General features: G+C 39.4%; 1 long non-coding RNA gene across 1 annotated transcript in view; it reads left to right on the top strand.

Annotated features, from left to right (window-relative positions):
- The window catches only part of LOC137083936 (uncharacterized), a 109,025-nt gene extending 96,105 nt beyond the window's left edge, over positions 1-12,920 (top strand). The window contains exon 4 of the long non-coding RNA XR_010906664.1: positions 12,650-12,920. This is a non-coding gene — a long non-coding RNA (uncharacterized lncRNA). The remainder of the gene's footprint in view (positions 1-12,649) is intronic.
- Positions 12,921-13,368: the final 448 nt, after the last annotated feature.

Raw genomic sequence — 13,368 nt, 5'->3', positions numbered from 1 at the left:
GATGAATATACGGCTCATCTACGCGGACTGTCAACCTCCCGTCAGTCAGCCTCCGATGAGAACACGCTTTTATTTTTGGACCGGATGCCAATAACGGCTCTGGGACTTAAACAAAAACATCTTCCTTCAAAGTTATTGTGAGCGGGAGGAGATTGTTTGCTCAACACTAAAGGGGGTTAAGGCAGGCTTTGGCAGGGAAAGAACGGGCCAACAGAGACCCAGAGCCCCAAATCAGGAAAGTTTTGAAGCATTGTTTTGAATCTTAACAAGAGGACTGAGACATGCAAAAATAATTTGCTGTCTTTTTCTTTTTCCCCCAGCTTTGCATTCTATGTATCAACGCATGTAAATAGCATCTTAACACTTGATGCTATTTTGAAAAGCACCCGGCCCCTCAGGATTTCTAGTGAGTGAAGCAATTTATCCATGAACAGGTGCATTTTTAATGCTTTTATACAATCAGATGAGCATTTTATATACAGACACTAGTGTTTCTCTGTCTTCTTTTTTGATTGGCGCACTCCTTTTATTCTTATTTTGAATTGATGTAGCCTTTCTAATTAAACTTGGAGAGAGATGTTAATTACCTAACAAGGTCACCTTTTTCTGCCACCATATTCAGCATTGCTCTCCTATACTCTTCCTCTCCCCTGTTCCACAGCCTAAAGGAGATTTGAAGAGCGGTGTTAATTGCCTATCCGTGATCCCATTTCAACTTTTGCATCTAACTCTTCAAGTGCCATATTTAGACTGTAAAGAAGGATTATTGGTATGTTGTGCTATTCTGCGCTCCCACACCTCACAGTGTGTGTCCCGGCATCACAAACCGCTGCTTTTTTTGTGGGAACTCCTAAGATGCAAAGAGAGAGTGCGAGAGAGAAAGGAACGGGACATATGGAGCTTGATGGTTGTTGTAAAAGTTGTCAGCTGTAGCAGCATGCAGCTGGTGGGCTTGTATGGTGGGAGGATGTAACATGGGTGAGATATGGTCATTTGGAGAAAATGGGGTTTTATCATATGATACAAGGATGCATGTGTCTGTAACTCATAATTTCATATGGCCCACACACATTCCTAATGCACATAACTGCCAGCACATTTGTGATGGTTCTCACAGGATGTTACATAACTCTTTAGAGGCCTCTAGGCTACATTTTAAAAGACTAAACATAAATACAATCCACACAGATTGTCAAAGATGGTTAAGTCTGAAAAATGCACTTGTCTGCAAACTAGTAAGGGAAAGTAAGGGAATAGTGAAGGTGGCTGTAACACTTTTTGTGTAATTGTTTGGGTGCTAAATCTCTCCAGCTGTAGCTTGAGGTAGCTACATCCTCTAATACAAATATGATGTGTAGTGAGGCCAGCAGGGGGCGCTCCCCCTGTGGTATGTGTGGGTCCTCACACCCCAGTGTAGTGATGGGGACACTATATTGTGACAAGCACCATTCTTCGGATCAGATTTTAAACTGAGGTCCTGACTCTCTGTGGTCATTAAAAATCCTAGGATGTCCTTCGGAAAAAGAGTAGGGGTGTAACCCCAGGATCCTGGCCAAATTTGCCCATTGGCCCCTGTCCATCATGGCCTCCTTATCATCCCCATAAACTGATTGGCTTCATCACTCCGTCGTCTCTCCACCATTCAGCTGGTGTGTGTGGCATTCTGGCGCAATATGGCTGCCGTCACATCATCCAGGTGGATGCTGCACATTGGTGGTGGTTGAGGAGATTTCATCCTTCTATATGTAAAACGCTTTGAGTGCCTAGAAAGCGCTATATTAAATGCAATATTAACAAAAAATAATAATTATTATTAATATGTATCCTAGAAAATTATAATTAATTAAGCATCAGGCTTCATCTCCTGGCTGATACTGTAGCCTACAGAGAATAAAGATGTTTTCTGTCAGCTGCTGTAAAACTCTACATCTGTGGTTCTCAACTGGTTGGTTGTGATGCAAAAAATGCTTGAGGCTTGTTTTGATCAAGTCACGGGCTAGAGGGGGAAAAAGCTACATGCAAACAATAAAATCCTAAGAACTAGGAATGTCAAAAGAAAACGTTGCTACTAAAAAAAAAATAATACTGTTGGTTAAAAATTATGTTTTGTTTGTTAAAATATTAACATTACTATGATACAATTCATTTATGTTTGAAATAAAGGAGTGAGCTCCATAACACATTTGTTGTTGTATGGTGTTGAAATTGGTAATGAGAATTGGGAAATTAACAATATAATCAGTCATGCAGTTAGAATAGTTAAATAGGTTTATCAACTTCCAGTCAAACTTGCTGCTTGGTAAAATGGCGAATAATTAAATATATTGGCCAGTGTTTCTTCCATCTGTTAAAACAAACTTACAATTTTGATAGTAAGCCTATTTCATGAGCCTGTTTATAACCCCGCGCAGTTCATGGCAATATGAATTCATAATTTTGATATTAAGCCTATTTCACGAGCCTGTTTATAACCCTGTGCAGTTCACGGTGATATGAATTAATTTAATGTTGGGTTTTAACAACATTTTTGTTGTTTTGGGCCATTACTTGTCTAATGTAAAGTCTGGGTTCTCAAGCTAAACCACTTGAGAACCACTGACTAAGAGTGTCAAAATCAAGAAAACGGAAGCGAAACAAATGTGTTTTCACTAAAGGGCTGGTACACACATGTATTGTATTCCTCACTTTCTCAGTCAATTATTATATTGCTAGCTGTCATGAACAAAATAGATCAAAATATACATGAACTGCTACTTTTTCATCAAAATACATTTAGTTGAGAAAGTGCTGCTTACAAAACAATTTAACATGAATACAAACTTTTTTGCTACCGGCCTAGTTTCAGTCAGGTGTGGAAGGCTGGAGAAAAAAAACTAAGAGATGGAGGAAGAAAGCTGGTAGGGTGGGAATTAAGTGTGTAATGTGAGGCTGATGTGATGAGATTGTGTGTGGTGACCTCCTCCGACAGGTCTCCATCCTTCGTCAGCCTGACTTCAGCTGCCATAACCTCTGTTTTTTTTTTCTTTCCATTCCACCATTTATCTCTTCCCCCTTGTGCTCAATCTCTCTCAGCTCCGAGCTAAATAAATGCAGAATAACAATTATAGAAAACACAATTAAAATCTGTTAATCAGATTATTTGTTGTGGATAAAACCTTTAGGATGGCTTTGACAGCTTAAGGGGGGAAAAGCTGCCCATATTTCAGCAAAAATTGAAAAGATTATGATATGTCCATCCTGATGGTATAATCTCTGCATTGTCGTAGAAAATTACTAATAATTAACCTGACGTAGTACTCAAGGCCATGGGTTTCGTATGGGACTATGCTGGTCATATTCTCAAGGGGGTGGCATTCTTTTTTTTTAAGTTGCAGAATTTTTATTGTAAAAAAAGTATTTTAGGCTTAAGAGCATACTCGAGTTTAAAAGGAAATAACCACATTTTAGAATTCAGGAGCTAGGGCTCTTGCAGTTTGGACGCAAATGCCTTTATTGCGCTCACGTACGTGTTGTCAATCATGTGACAAGAGGCTGAGAGAGGAAAAAAGCAGACCTCAGCTGGGTGTTATTTAGGTTTAAATCCATGCTTTGTTTGGAGCAGCTGGTAATTGCATATTGTGGGGCAATTAAGATATTTAGCATTAAGTAGAATAAGCCAGGTCAAGCACCCCACCCTCTCTAGTCTCACCACCATCAAATCAAAGTGGTGGGCATCTCTCTCACTCTCGCTTTTGGTATCGCTGTGTTTATTTCTGCTGAAAAGCCAGTTTAGTTCATTTGTGAGTCAGCTGGGCAGAGCGGGCTCATTTCTTTTCTTTCAGGCCTTTTTTTTTATATTATTATTATTATTAAGATCAGGCGGTGCACAAAAACAGCAGAGGAATCTATTATTCATTAAGTGTAACCAATATAAAATTTAAAACAGTGTTTTTTTATTATTTTTTTTAGTTAAATTATGTGAGGTCAGCATAATATTCTGCCTATTACTTATATCTATATCATCTTTGCCTTAGTCAGCTCTATTTAAATATGCAATCATTTACAGCTTTTGACTCTATGTGTGTGCGCACCCAATTTCCAATATTCCTCTACGCACTTTTTATGCTGACATCAATGGCAAGCTATTAAAGACAGTATTTCATTATTGGTTCCTCGTCCCCAGTGGTTATTTACAATCCTATATATACTAAGCACTGATATTAAAGGAGACCATTTTAATGAGGTGCTATCTGCCTTAGCAATATGTCTTTCTCTGAATGAGATTGTGTTTAAAGATTTTTATCAAGAAATGGCTGTTCGCTGGGGTTATGTTTTGTCCATGAAATATGCATTTCATATCTCTTTCATTTCATTAACATAATTTAATTTGTGCTTTGCATTCTGTGCATAATACATATTTGATTTACAAAACAAATATTTCCATTAGAAAATGAATTTCATGCAGGCATAAGGCAGAACTGAATGATGTATTGTAAAGAAAGTAGAGAGAGCGAGAGAGAGAGAAAGAGAGAGAGAGAGAGAGAGAGAGGGGGAGAAAAAGAATTGTATTATCCTCAGAGCGCCTTGGCAAAGAAAAAAATACTCAATAGACTTCTAGTGCGTGCGAGTGTGTGTCCCTGCGACTGTGTGTGTTTATGGGTGTCTGTATGTCTAGGGATATGTACTCATACGCTGTATACGCCTGTGTCTCCAGTATGTAAATGCACATTAGGACGGCTATACTTGCAGTGAGTATATTGCATTAAGTTTAAAGCAATATTACTCAGATTGATTTACATTGTTTTCTATGGCCGCCTCTCCCCCCTACGTTAGCTAAGTGTTCCGGTGGCAATGTGGCGCTTTGCTTTTTATTATCAGTAAAATATGGTGGATATTATAAAGATATATCACTCGGCTCGGTAGCACAAAGGAAGAGCACACATCCATTTTCATTTGGTGCCAGTTTTAAGGGTTGCGGCGGAGAACATACTACACGTAGTATTTCACAGCTTAGCGTATGATGTACATCCTCAGGGACTTTGTTTCTTTGCCGGCCCGTTTGAGCGCAGACGCTCGCCGCGTGTCAGTTTAAGAGGTATTAGCCGTTGCTTTAGTTTGCGAAATCATTTCCTTTTAACTCCAGCCTGTGATAAATTATGGAGTCCACCCCTCTACATTTCCTTTCCTCCTCTTCCAAGGGAATGTTACTAGTTTTAATTAAAGGACTGCACCTTGCTAGTTTAAAGGATATCAGTGGCTGTGTGATAAGTTGCTGGAGCTCAGGGCTTTGGATAACAAGAAGCATTTTAAGTGGCCCTGACGAGTTCATATTAATTTGGCTTATCGCGCCTGTAAAAAAATCCAGGTAGCATTGAGGCAGATCCCGGCTTTAATGAGCTCAAAAACGTAAAGTCGGTGTCAGAACACTCCACTTTTTTATTTCAAAGGGAGTAGGAAATAACTTGTCAAAGCTAAAAGCCAAACAGTAAGATCTATGTTTCAGAGGTAACTAGTATTAGCAGGGATTTCGGGCTCGTCTGACATGCCGTACGGAAGGGAGGGCTTAAAATAGAAGTCTCAGGTACGCGGGAGTGGGGCTTATACCTGCGCACAGTCTCTGCTGCCTTCGCTGACGGTTAAAGAAGAGCGATGAGAGGATCTTTGAGCTTTTAAAAATCTCCTCTTTTCCATTTCCTCTCCCTGCAGTTATGCCAGAGAGGTGATCGCCTGCCCGGCTACTGCTGAGTCCCTGCTTTGAATCCTTGACGGGTGTTTTTAAACTTCGCTAGAGAGAGAGAGATACAGAGAGAGAGAGAGTGAGAGAGAGAGAGAGAGATGGAGATCACACGATGGCTCCGAGGAGTTGACGAGAGTTTTAAGATGGCTTGGTAAAGTCTTCTCTTGTGCCTATTCTCTCAGCAGTTCAAGGCCAAATCCAGCAGGAAGATGACTACATAAAGAAAGAAATCTAAGATGATAATTTAGGTTCTGCGAGTACAAAAATCCACACTCTGTAAAGTTTGACGTCAAGGAATAACCCACAACCCTGAGCGATTTAGCCTTTATTCTCACACCTTAATCTGTTGTTCATGACAGAAGGGACTGTGTTTCTATCTTAGCAGATGGGGAGACAGGTAACTTGGCATGTTTGTTAACGTCGCCAATGGTAGGAAAGCAGACAAAGAGAGCGAGAGACAGGGAAAGATGAGAGGAGAGAGGAAAATCAATCTAATACTGCAGAACTATCAGATCACATGAGATGATGGATTCTTGGTCGCAGCATTCAGCCGCTGTCTGCCGAGCTGTGCAAATCAATTCAAACAGACACAAAGAGTAAACACACATTCTGCACCACAATAGGAAATTGAAGCAGAGCCTCCCTTTTTAAAATATGCCTCTACATATTTGTTTTGTGGATTACCATTCTGAAATGAAATTTGAACAGTTACTTAAAATAATATGCAAAAGATATTTCCTGTTTTGCCGCCCGCCCCCTCCCCAGTGTTTGTCGGAGATGTGGGATAGCTGCGACACTGGCGTCAGTGTAAACACCACATGCGTGTGTTGTCCTGGTGATTATTTTTCATAAACATTTTCCGAGGTTTATCCTTATTGCAGAAGGTTTAGATATCGCATTTTATTTGTTTTTGCACTGTTGAAAAAATATTTTTCGAAAAACGAGCCTGTGTTTGTGTGCATGCCAGTGGACTCAGGTTGGAATGGACAGCATTTTCCAGGGACAAGAGGCCATTTTAAGTTCTGGTATAAAGTTTTTGTATTAGGAGCCATACAGATTTGAAACAGTTCTAATTAAACTGTGTATGATTCTTGTTCACATTACAAGATGAACCAGTTTTGTAAGGTCAAACTTTAACAGACACTCATTAAAAGTCCTTTGACATTTAGTGAAAGATTTCTTTTAGCTGGCCTACATGCTTGATGCAAAAAACATTAAGTGTGAACACCAAGACAAGGTTCTATAAGTCATGAAGTACAAAATGACTTAGTCACGCAAAGCAAGAAATGTATCAGTGTGATAAACAAGTCAGACATGTTCTTAAAGGGATAGTTCACCCAAAAATGGAAATTCTGTCATTAATCACTTACCCTAATGCCATTCCATATCTGTAAGACCTCCGTTCAACTTCGGAACACAAATTAAGATATATTTGTTGAAATCCGATGGCTCAGAAAGGCCTCTATTGAACACAATGTCACTTCCTCTCTGAAGACCCTTAAGAGGCACTAAAGACGTCATTACAAAGCCGATCTCACTACAGTGGTTCTACAATCATTTTATGAAGCAACGAGAATAGTTTTTGTGAGCAAAAAACGAAATTCTGACTTATATAGTGATGGGCCGATTTCAAAACAAAGTTTAGAACGGTTATGAGTCAGTGTATTGATTCATGATTTGGATTGCGTGTCAAACTGCCAAAATACACTGATTCATAACGGTTCAAAAATTTGTTTTGAAATCGACCTATCACTATATAGGACATCATTTAGTTTTTTGCAAAAAATTCTTGCTTCATAAAGCAAGTCTTCCTTGCTTCATAAAACTATTGTAGAACCACTGTAGTGAGATGGGCTTTTTATTGACGGCTTAATGTCTTTTATTGTTCTTGAGAGAGTAAATGACATTAGTGTCAATAAAAGCCTTTCTGAGCCATCGGATTTCAGTAAAAATATCTTTATCTGTGTTCCGAAGGTGAACTTACAGGTGTGGAACGACATTAGGGTAAGCAATTAATGACACAATTTTCATTTTGGGGTGAATTAACCCATTAATGTTATGAAGTGATGAGAACATTTTAAGTCAAAAAAAAAAAAAAAAAAGTATGCGTGTGATGCTGAGCAATTCTGACGCCATTCTGGCATAGAACCCGAAGCTGCACTGCGGTTACAACATAAACTGTGGGGTAGACTGACACCGAAGAAAATAACTTGTTGAATGAAGTTATTCATGTTTTTTGCACACAAAAAGTATTCTTGTGTCTTCATAAAATTAAAGTTGATTCTCTGTAGTTACATGGACTGTGGTAACGTTGTCTTTATAACCTTCCTGGGCCTTGAAAATGTTCATTAAATAGCTTTCTATGAAGGGATCAAAGAGCTCTTGGATTTCATCAAAAAATACCTTCATTTGTGTTCCGAGGATGAAGGAAGGTCCTTCAGACTTGGAACGACATAAGGGTAATAATTAATGACAACATTTTCACTTTTTTCAAATTTTCACAACACTTTAAGTATACAGTCAGGAACTGACACTTAAACCTACCCAAACCACTAAAACTGTTCCTAACCGTACCCATGTCCCACACCTAGTGTTTTTCAAACCAACATGAACACAAGTACATTATATCTAACAATAAATGTACAATGTTTTTATGTAAGTTCATAAACAAGACACCCTAATACATAAAGTGTGACCAAATACCAAAATACTATAAGTACCCATAAACAGTGGAGAGCCATGATTTTTTTTCAAATGAGTGGCCGGGCAGGGGCCAGCAACCAGTCTGGGCACCTTTAATGTTACACATGCATTTTGACAGTAGTACTTCATAAACATTAATGAATAAAATAAATCGTACCACTCTTTTGCTTTGTATTGTTTCTTAATATATAGAGAAGCCAATTGAATTTGTTGCTTCTAAAAAAGATATGAAAGGTAATTAAAAAGTCTTTCACATAAGTCAGCTTACACACACACACACACACACACACACACACACACACACACACACACACACACACACACACACACACACACACACACACACACACACACACACACACACACACACAAACATGCTAATTTTTTGAGATGCTTGGGTTTTCATGAGCTGTATGCCAAAATCATCAGTATTAAAACAATAAAAGACCTGAAATATTTCAGTTGGTGTGCAATGAATCTAAAATATATGAAAGTTAAATTTGTATCATTACATTATGGAAAATAATGAACTTTATATATATATATATATATATATATATATATATATATATATATATATATATATATATATATATATATATATATATATATATATATATATATATATATATATATATATATATATATATATATATATATATATATAATTATTATTATTTTTAAATTTATTTATTTAAATACAATCGGTCACACCGATCAGGCATAGCATTATGACCATATGACCAGTGACAGATGAAGTTAATAACACTGATTATCTCTTCATCGAGGCACCTGTTAGTGGTTGGGATATTTTAGGCAGCAAATGAACATTTTCTTCAAAGTTGAAGTGTTAGAAACAGGAAATATAGGCAAGCATAAGCATTTGAGCGAGCTTGACAAAATTGTGTGAAATTGTGATGACTAGACGACTGGGTCAGATCATCTCCCAAACTGCAGCTCTTGTGGGGTGTTCCTGGTCTGCAGTGGCCAGTATCTATCAAAAGTGGTCCAATGAAGGAACATTGGTGAACTGGCAACAGGTTCATTAGCGGACAAGGCTCATTGATGTACGTGGGAAGTGAAAGCTGGCCCGTGTGGTCTGATCAAACAGACAAGCTTCTGTAGCTCAAATTGCTCAAGAAGTTAATGCTGGTTCTGACAGAATGGTGTCAGAATACACAGTGCATCACAGTTTGTTGTGTATGGGGCTGCATAGCCGCAGACCAGTCAGGGTGTGAATGCTGACCCCAGTCCACCACCGAACATGCAAACAGTGAGCACATGAGCATTAGAATTCACAGCATTCCGGGAAGGCAGCGCTGCATTTGAACTGATTTGAACACAGAAATGACGAGAAGCGTCACATCACGCTTCGGTCGTGTTGCAATAGTGGATCTCCACGGTCTCTGCTGTCACAGGACTTCACCAAATCAACAAGAAGTGTGTTTTTGATGGAGCAGTCCCAGCGATAAAGGTTCACAGTCCTGCTTTGGAAGCAGGCGGTTAGTAAAACTGCTTCAAATGTCTATGATGTTGGCTATCGTCGCGTGAGTGAAGTAAACAACACAATCGTGTATAACGTTAGTTAATTTATCAATGGAGCATGTGATGTAGGGCTGTCCTCGACTAAGGATTTAGACAATCGAATCAGAATTGTCGAATCTCTCTATGGTCGACTGATTGTCGAATCATCTGTGTGTGTGTGCGAATGGGTTGGGAGGGGCACAACACTGTCAGAAGGGTAAAACTATTTTTATTTTCCTTTACACACTGCACACAGCAACAACTTTTAATAAAGCGACCAAAACTGCCTGCCAACTGACAGACGAATTGACAATGGCTTTCTTATTTAGGTTTAAATAGCCTAAAAGGTAATGTGGTGGATAAACATTAATAAACCGTTTTTTCATAACATGTTAAAGCCGCGATCAAAATATAGAACATCGCACACATATATATAAAAACATTTTGATAAATAAACCTAAAAAAATACCTGCCTAGAGAGGAAAAGAACACCTTGAGTGCATTTACATGCACGTTCTGAAGCCGATTTTGCCTAAAGCAGGTGAAGACGTACGCAAAGCTCAGCCCCGCGCGCCTCAGGATCTCACTCACACCGCCACCTGACGGCAACATTATATACACGCAAGCTCAATTTTAAATTGACTAACAGATGAGCTGCACGAAAGCGCTCTGTGGTGCAGCAGGATTTTAAACAATTTCCTGAGTGGCCATGGACAGGCGCTGAATGCTGCCGCCGGTGTGTGTACACTCATTGAACGTGTTCTAATTTTAAAGGCACGGTGCGAAGCTCAGCCCCCTTAAAGGGGTCGCACACCGATGCTCAGCTCAGCTCAGCGCCGCGACACGTCTTTAAAATATTGGGCACCCCCATATTGCCAAAATGGTATGATCCTCGTTTCATAACACCCGCAAAGATTCGACCGTGAGATCAGTGGTCGAATCAGGCTCTGCATATCGATGCATCGAATCTTCGACTATTCGGGGTCACCCCTAATGCGATGTATGGTGTATGTTTAAATACATTTGTTTAGCTGACTAATTTGTCTGTTTGTTTATTGTAAAACCACCCAAACATAAAGCTAGGCTGGGACGTTCTCACAAAGTGTGTTTATTCTTTCAAATGCGCTAACGTTAATCTATTGTTTTTTTATACACTATCTGACGTGCAAAACCGTTTTGCTTGCTACTGCTAAGGTTTAGTCGCATACAATAGTCCATAAACCGAATGATGTCCTCATAAACTGCGAGTAAACACACACAAATGTTGACAGGTCACTAAATACAGTACATACCACAGAGACGGACGTCCTGCTGTTGTTGTTTCTCCTGTACAATTTATTTCATCCTCCGGATCTGATTCTGGATCATATCTGTATTAGTTGAATCTGATTGATAGCCATGGTTTATTAGAGTAACGTTTTCTTTTCCACGCTTGAGTATGACAGCTTTCAGCAATCTCTCGTGCAGTAGCTGTGCACTCGTCATTCTTTAGCTCCGTCCACACGATACGCCTCCAGGCACTCGTTTTTTTCCGGAAAGACTCGGTACAGCCTATCTTTCTTTTTTAAATATAATACAACTAAAGACTTTTCGGAGATATGAAGGATACAATACTACTCTATAGGTACTCAAGATTGACGTGAGATTGACTGAAACTGAGTGTTTCACCCCCCCCACCCCCCTTTAAGGAGCACAACAACAAGTTTGAGGTGTTGACTTGGCCTCCGAATTCCCCAGATCTCAATCCAATTGAGCATCTGTGAGATGTGCTGAACAAACAAGTCAGATCCATGGAGGCTCCACCTCACAACTTACAGGACTTAAAGGATCTGCTGCTAACATCTTGTGCCAGATACCACAGCACACCTTCAGGGGTCTAGTGGAGTCCCTGCCTTGTCATGTCAGGGCTGATTTGGCAGCAAAAGGGGGATCAACACAATATTAGGAGTGTATATATGTGTATACACTAAAATTATCTTATTATTTGGCAGTGGAATTGCATTTTTTTCATAAATGTATTCTTAAAAAAAAAGAAAGAACTACAAGAATCATCAATGGAATCTGTTACAGAACCTGATTCTTAAGATCTTCACAATTCCCGTCCCTATTCTTTAGCTTTGTCACAATGCTGCCGTTAGCATCAGAAATAGAGCCTGTTTAGCTTTTTCACTTTCGGTTTCACTGGGCCACTCCACAAGTCCCCAGTTTGCACACGTAATTGGAGAGCTCCTTATGGGAGAGTGTGTAGGGTGGGGAACAAAAGCGGGCCGATGACTGGGACAGTTGTTGGGGGCAGTGTTGACAGCTAGCAGAGCCACGTGCTGCGGGAGAGAAGCTGTGGCCCTGTCCGCATGCAGAGTGTACTGCATGCAGGTGTCAGGACTTAGAGTCTAATGAGCCTTAATTAGCCCATTTGAGTAATCAGGGCTTGATTGGTCCTGTGTGCTTAAGTAAACCAGCACATGTGAAGAGTGCTGGCAGGATTCAGGGCATTTTAAGAACACCGTTTGAGTTGGTTTAGTCAGTCAAAAAAATATTTGTCTGTTACATTCATTTCATTGAATGTAACTTCATAAACATGCGTATTTAGCTGAAATATTGTAAATATGTTGATATACTTTACATGTTAAATGTATTAATATATGGACAGCTTGACGAGCTGGACTATTCTACTAATGGTGCCTTGTGTCTCTCTTCTGCTCCCAGCACTTACCTCTTCATTCAGCCGCCACTTGACAGCACAGACTCTTCAGAGGCCTGCCTAATGCCCATCAGCATGAGGGACTCAAGTCTTCATCCTCCATCATCACAGCACAAAGACATCTGGACGATTGTCAAGGACATCACAATCTCTGATAGCTGACGTATCCCATGGGGCATTGCAGAAAAAGAAAAGGGAAGTCACTCTTGCGTGAACAAGTACAGTATGGGCGGTGAATGACGACATGTATGAAGTAGTAGTAATGCATTGTATCTTTAAGACTAATTATAATCTAATAATCTTGCTATACTTTTAGTACTTTATGGGTACAACAGCATGACACTACCCTAATACAGTGTTTTCAAACAGTTTTTGTATGCCCTTAAAGCCCTACAAGTAAGGCTTATGTGTCTCTTTATCAACAGCAAAAAACGAACAAAAAACCCCCCATCCATATTAACTCATATGGCATCACTCGATTATTATTGTTTATATTGGTTGTAGTAGTATATGTTTTACTGTTGTTAATAAGCATCATCATTTCTATTAATGTATTACTTTAGTCATTGATACATAATAACAATAATGTATATTGATTGCTTATCATTATTATTATTCACCTGTAGCACATGTAAAGATAGCAATATGCACCCTTTTCGGGGGCTGCAAATATGTTTCAGGCTGATGTTACCGCCTGGAAGACGCTTGCACAGGTGGGAGCGCC

The sequence above is a fragment of the Pseudorasbora parva genome, chromosome 1 (assembly GCF_024679245.1).
Source record: "Pseudorasbora parva isolate DD20220531a chromosome 1, ASM2467924v1, whole genome shotgun sequence".
Lineage (NCBI taxonomy): Eukaryota > Metazoa > Chordata > Actinopteri > Cypriniformes > Gobionidae > Pseudorasbora > Pseudorasbora parva.
The sequence above is the reverse complement of the archived record's forward strand: the minus strand, read 5'-3'. Positions and strand labels throughout refer to the sequence as shown.